At 43.7% G+C, this 6,907-nt stretch overlaps 1 long non-coding RNA gene across 1 annotated transcript in view; it reads right to left on the bottom strand.

The window, feature by feature from the left end:
• Positions 1-663: 663 nt before the first annotated feature.
• Positions 664-6,907, bottom strand: part of LOC109313922 — a 70,642-nt gene continuing 64,398 nt past the window's right edge. Inside the window, exon 3 of the long non-coding RNA XR_002102181.1 lies at positions 664-824. This is a non-coding gene — a long non-coding RNA (uncharacterized LOC109313922). The remainder of the gene's footprint in view (positions 825-6,907) is intronic.

Here is a 6,907-nt window from a genome sequence, read left to right on the forward strand (position 1 = left end):
CCAGGTAGAGGGCCACACCACCCACTACAGAGGAAAGCAAAACCCCCCAGAGTCCATACCAATTTGACCATGTGGTAAAATTCCTTTCTGACCCTAAATATAGTGATCAGTCTGACCCTGAGAGGAAGGGCACAACCTGCCAGCCAGGAACCTCCAGCATTAAGTCCCAGCAGGAGCACTGGGAGACCCCAAACAAAATCCTCAGCCTCTCTGAAGCCAACACCCTGACACATGTAACAGCAAGAGGGGGTGGCAAAGAACAACGCCCAGAAACATGGAAAATACCCATAGTAGACTATAGGCATAATTATGCCTATATCATCACTGACCAGTGCTGTCCAACCTCTTCTTGAACACTTCCAGTAATGGAGAGTCCACAGCTTCCCTAGGCAGTATATTCTACTGTCCCACTGTTTTTACTGTGAAGAAGTTTTTCCTGATATCCAATCTAAACCTACTTTGCTGCAACTTCAAGCCATTGGTCCACATCCTACTCACTGCAGCATTTCTTGTTGGTGCAAGGGCAGCTGGACTGTGGAGAAATATCATCTCCATAGCACAGCATTCCCATCCGCTTTTATTTGCCATTAATCTATGACAGAGAAAAGCATAGGTCCTTAGGTGGGGGAACTAGAATGCCAGATAGACTTTCTTCAAGTTCTGTCATTTTTATTGGGGGGGTTTAAACCAATAATATATGTGCATGAAGACTTTTCTGATTCACTAAGATGGCAGTTGTCTTCAAATCAGTTCTTGGGCTGAATAATATTCTAGCCCTACAGACATCTTTCTTTCATCTAGTTGTTTTCACCCGGCCTTAAAGCCTGAAACATAAACAAAGTATAGGTTAATTCAGAGCTCAAAGCTGTGGTGTTAGAACAACTTTAATGAATGTATCCTGACAACTGACCAGTAAGGGAAGGATTTGTTATTAACCCCCTACAAAAGGAGGAGAACAGACATTAAATGACTTGTTCAAGGTCATATGGAAATGATGAGCCAGGAATTGAACACAGATCTCTTGAGTGCTAGTCTATGTGTTCCTCTAGAGACTCTCCTTCCTTTCTAACTAAGAACGAAAGGTTATTTGGCTAGAACACTTCTGATCCCGGACAGCTTTAACACAGCCTGCCTTGGATACTGGAAGATGAACATGAAGAATCAACAGATTAGAAAGCATATCTTTCAGAAAACAGCTTTATGGGAATGGACTGTCTTACAGGGAGTCAGGGAGGAGGGAGGCAGTGAGGGGGTGAGGGGCCCGCATGTGTCTCCAATCAAAAAAAGATAGCTCTAATTCAAACTGTGGTCTGGAGACAACCACTGGTCTCTGGAAACTCCCTAGTGGCCCGCACAGCTGTTACTGAATATTCATTAATACACATACACATGCATACACACTTTCAGACTGAACTTTTATTTTAAATTAATTAAAGCAACAGCAAGAAGGAGCCAATCCTTGCAAGTCAGTGAATATGTCTTCTGCGCAGGCTGCCCCCACCATCCCTCCCTTCCCTCCCCAATCTGCCTATGTATAGATTAGAGCTTATGGCCCTGCTTTAACTCAAGTTAATGATTGTCAATTAGGTTAAATGACACTCTTTTAAAGGCTGCACCCTTTAGCCCTAGGTTGCAAGCTGTCTGTTGATGTTAGTTAACGCTGGGCTGAATATCACAGTAAGAAAGAACACTTGGGCAGATCAGATACTGCATAAACCCAGAGCCTTATGCATGAGAAATGACATTCTTTTCAAAACCAAAATGGGAAAAGGGTTATGAATGCATACAAAATAGGTGGCTATAAGTGGATGTCATAATCCCACTGCTTGTGTCTGAAGGGGTATCTGGGGTACAATGTTCTAACAGGCCTGGGAGCCAGTATATGCTAATTCTTATCAGATGATAAGGGCAGATGATTCTAGATGCCTAACTGCTGTCATGTAACTGGGGAGAAGCAATAACCTTCCATTTTTGGCCAACATTCCTATATATATTAGGGTTAAGATCCTTAAAGATATTGAGGCACAAAAACTCCTTTGATTTCAATATAAATTACATGCTTAGCTTTCTTTGTGGATCTAGTCTTAAAACCTTATTACTGACCTAATCTTTTCCCTGTTACTTCCACCAGGGAAATCTTCACTCGCAGATTGGGAAACGCTGATTATGGAATTGAGAATAGGAGGTAAATCTGTGATATTTGTCTTCTGTAAAGTGGTATAAAAAGTGAACAATTTCAAGAAGGGAAATTTGCTCTAGTTTCTAGTTTTTCCCAGATAATCAAGGACTTGCTTTTTCCCAAAGGGGCTTTAGTTAATAAAAATTAGACTCTATGATTATGGCAATAAGTACACAGAAATTATTATTATTACTGTGCCAGGTAAAAGAATTCAGGTGAAGCAAACGTGAAATGTGCTATCAAACAAAAACGTTCTCTATAGTGCAAGTGTTCAGAAATCCTTCATCCTACAAATATTGTTTTTCTAAGGCAGGCATAAATGAAAAAAAAATATTGCTCTAAATTATGCTCATTTACAAAAACTTTTATAAAAAATCTAGTACAGAAATGCACACCACAACAAATCTCTCTGTTCCGTTATAAGTACGGAGGCATCAAAATTCATAGTAATAACTTTTACAAGAAAAAAAGATCAATATGGCATGAGGTATTTCAAAAGCAGAGAAAGACTCTAGCAAATTCCAGTGCTGGTAGAAAATGCATTGGAGAAAATGGTCAAAATAAAAGAGCCACTCTTTTTAAATGGTGGAGAAAACATCCCAAAATGCACTTGAGCAGATGCACTGGTGCTTTCTAAACTAAATGACCGAGGTATTTAAGCCAAGAGCATGTTCCAGGAAGTCTGATGACTGCCAGCACAGCATGTATCTAATGACAGCATACAGTTAGCTGTAATTGTGTTCTCAGTGCATGTGTGCAAATATCAATGTATAAATGAATTGGTCAGTGTTGGCTTAGAAAATGATATTTAGAAGTGTGTTTTTGGAAATTTGCTCATAGGCAATATAATAGTATGTATGTATGTATTAGAATGGTTCAGGATGGACAGTAGAGGTTAATTGATTTTTAAGAGCCTGGGTCTCACACACAGAATTTCACACAGCCTTCAAAGCAGACAGGCTGTCTTAACACAATAAGGCCAACAGATACACACAGTCTGAGAAAGTGGGGATATGTACCATACTGCTCCATAACATGAGATGAGGGTAGAATCAGCTAACAAAGCCCCAGAGTCGGGGGGCCTGAGTCACAGTTTGGGGGGAACAGACCAAATTAGAGGGCCTGGAAAGACCAGATTAGTATGTGTGTATGTGATGAGGTACGTGGACATAAGGCACAGAGACCAATCAGCGATAGCCATGGATGAAGAGTCACCAGGAGTCATCAGGAGGGAAGGAGAATACAAAAGAAGGATGTTGGAGCAGCAAAGGCTTCCTCCCTGTCCCTCCTCATCCCTCCTGGGTCCTCTTCCTCCCCAAGAGGGGTTCCCATCTCCTGGGAGGGTCCCCAAGGCCACCAGGGACACAGGGCACACCACCAGCCTGTCTCATCCACCACACTGAGGGAGAGGAGTATGGACCTTGGCATCCTATCTCCAGGCTGCTGACATATGATACCTAAGACAAGCCTCAGAGTGAAGACTGCATCCTGGACAGATGTACTTTGACTCTGATGACAGCCCTAGGATTGGTAGATATAGAATTGCTATGTTGTTTCTATTGTTTCTTTTCTGTTATCACTGAGAATCAATACATTTGCCTATTATTGAATGGAAAGGTTATAGTTGAATGGGTCCCCGCCGTGGAACAAGGTATATGGGTCCTAAATCCAGAGCCAACAGTCAGATCATAAAAATGAAACAATGGAGTTGTACCTACTGTCCAGGACTGAAGGTCAAATCATCTGATTTCTGTTCCCATTTATGCCACAGACTTTCTGTCTGATCAACAGCAAGTCACTCAGGCCCACAATGTTCTGGCATCTCCATCTGAAAAGTGCCTATTTTTCTGGCAAAGGCACTGTGAGATTTAATTCTGTAAGATTTTGTAAAGTCCTTGAAGGTCCTCAGCTGGAAAGTTCTACACAAGTCACTTGACCCCACTGTGGTTTAAGGACAGCAGTTGAGCAGGATGAGAGCAGCAGACAGCTTAAGGAAGCTTTCCAAATAGAAGTTATTTATTATTGTCTCTATTGTCCTTGAACCTAGAAGCCCTACTCATAAACTAGGGTCCTTTCATGCGAGGCATGTTTGTCCAAATATGAAATAATCTGTGCCTCTGAGATCTTGCAATCTAATTCTAGACAAGAGGCAACAAGTAAACTCAGACCGACAGGCAGGAAGAACAAGGAAACAGTATTGAGCCCTGTCAGAAAGACAGGCAATAATATCAGTGCATCTGCAGCTTGACCACCATCAAGATTTCTGCACAAGAATGGAGAGTTTTAAGAAAGGATATGAAAGAGAACCAAGGGTTGGCTCTGCAGATGTCTCCAGGGAGTTCCTGACAGGTGTAAAAGGCAGTGCATGAGAAAAAACAAAGACAACTGTATTAGTTGGCAATGTAGAATGGCACCATAGATAGCCCATCTGCTTGGAAGCAGACAAACGGATAGCTCACATTCCCACCTCATCTCATCCATTTAAGTTCTGGAAAAGAGGGAACATTGTGTGAACACAGCCCTGGACTCAGGAGAGAGCAGGATGTACTTTGTAAACAGGGAGAGATAATGGCTATGGATAGGCATTACATTTGTGTTGGGAAATATGTCCTTTGCTCAACACAAAAAGTAATCATGCAGACATTCCGGCAGTCTGTGATGGAAAACAAAAGACAGTGATATTGCCACAAACTTCTAGCTCTTTCAAAAAGCAACTTTACTGCACCACAAAGTTTTCTAATAACATATATAACACCCATCCATGGTATTATGGGTCACTAGGACCCCCAGTATCCCATGGTCCCCGCTCTCCCACTTCCTTCTCCAGGCTGTCCAGTGTTGCAGCCCTCTGCCCACTCCCAGCTGGTGGCACTGGGCAGGAAGTGGTTCTGGGGGCTGCCTCCTGCCCCATCCCACCAATCAGCTGATAAGCAGGACTGGGTAGGGAGTGTTGTGTCCCAGTCACACAGCTGGCCAAGTTCCAGCTGTGCTAGCTGGTGTGGCTTTGCCCTACAGTATTCTGAAGCCTTACCCCCGGGACTGAAACACAGGCAAGAGCTAGGAACAGCCCAAGTCCTGTGGGGGCGGGGGTAGCTCTGGTTGCTCAGGAACAGCCCTACCTCCCCCTCCCTATCCTCTGAAAAGTTCCAGGGAGCCTGAAACAATTCATGTAGCAGCACCACTATCCCTTGCTCTGTCCCCATGCATGGTCCCAGTGCATCTCTGTGAAAGGGGCAGGGGGCATTCCCCTGCTGCTTGAACCATCCTGAGAAGCCCTTGAACCATAGCCCCTGGCCTTGCTTGGTCCCAATTTCCCTGGAATTGTGGAAGTGATAGGGGGAATATGCAGTGGTGGGGGTATAACAAGAGCAGCTCTTTATGTCCCTGCCACTCCTTCAGGGTAAGGGCTGTCTTTAGCATCTGCTGCTCTTCATCAACTGATCATGAACAGCCAGTTCCTTCTTTGGCAGGGGAGAGTACCGGCTCCGAATGATATGGCTCCCTGAGGGTGGGGGACAAAACCAGGAGTAGCCCTCTATCTCCCCCTCGCTGAAGAGATCACAACTGTGTAGCTCTTGAGTCAGAGATCTAGAGCACCCGTTCAGCCCCCTTCTCACCACATTTTTGTGGTGCTGGCAAATTTTTGGTGCTCATATCAAATTCCTGTACCCAAAGGGGAATTACTTAGCTGGAAATGAGCCCTTCTTGGTTCATCTTTGTTCTTTTGTTTCCCCAATAAGCAATAAACTTCCCATCTTCTATTCCTGTGAGACTGGAAATTATTGTGGGTTCAGAGGAAAGGATAAGCCTTTAGGAAGCATTTCTGTTGCTTTCCCAAACTCTGGTGAACAGTACATTTTTCCTGGTCTTTCCATAATGTAATGCAATTCCAGCAAAATATTATCCTCTATTGTCTGAGACAAGTGACTAACAGTGGGATTCAACCCAGACGTCAATGCAATTACACTAGAGATGAGAACACACCTTTGTGCATACCTGAGATACTACCTAAATACTATTGTACTGCCTTAGAAATCTGTACAATAATACTAATTAATAACGTCCCTCAATTTGGTAGTCCTAGAATGCTTTCAAGTAAGAATAATGCAAGGGCTGAAGAACCCCTGACAGATTGCTATACATTCATATTTTTATAGAACAAGATGTAGGAAACAATTGTTATCTGTGCAGAACAACTATGCCACAGAAATTGCACAAAAAGCTGTTGTAGCAACAATTTTTTATCCCTCCTCTTCACAACTTATATTTTTGGAGGTCTTTTCCTTACGCAGCTTCTGAACAATAATGATTCATCTCCTGGTGGGTTTGCCTTCTGAGCTACTCTAGTATATAGAACAGAATTTTCCATTCTGTACAAAGCCTTTCCCATTCAGAGCATTTAATTTTATTTGACCATAATTCTAATATTACAAAAGCCTAAATCTGTCTGTCTGTCCATAACATTTTATTCGTGCTCTGAATGGCTGACTGAAACAGCCAGAGTGCAAATACAGTGTTTAGACAGGAGCTGGCGGTACAGCAGAGCGCCGCCACGATGGTGGGGATACAGGGGACAGAGCAGGGGGGAAGGGGGGAGGCCAGTGCCCCCCCTGCCCTGCTCCTTGCAGGTGGTGACGATGAAGCAGGGGGGAAAGGGGCCACTCCTCCTGTCCCCCCACAGCCACCACATGGGCCCAGGCCTGCTGCTCACCCCCACCATGGAGGGCC

Source organism: Crocodylus porosus, unplaced genomic scaffold (genome assembly GCF_001723895.1).
Source record: "Crocodylus porosus isolate Cpor-Errol unplaced genomic scaffold, CroPor_comp1, whole genome shotgun sequence".
NCBI lineage: Eukaryota > Metazoa > Chordata > Crocodylia > Crocodylidae > Crocodylus > Crocodylus porosus.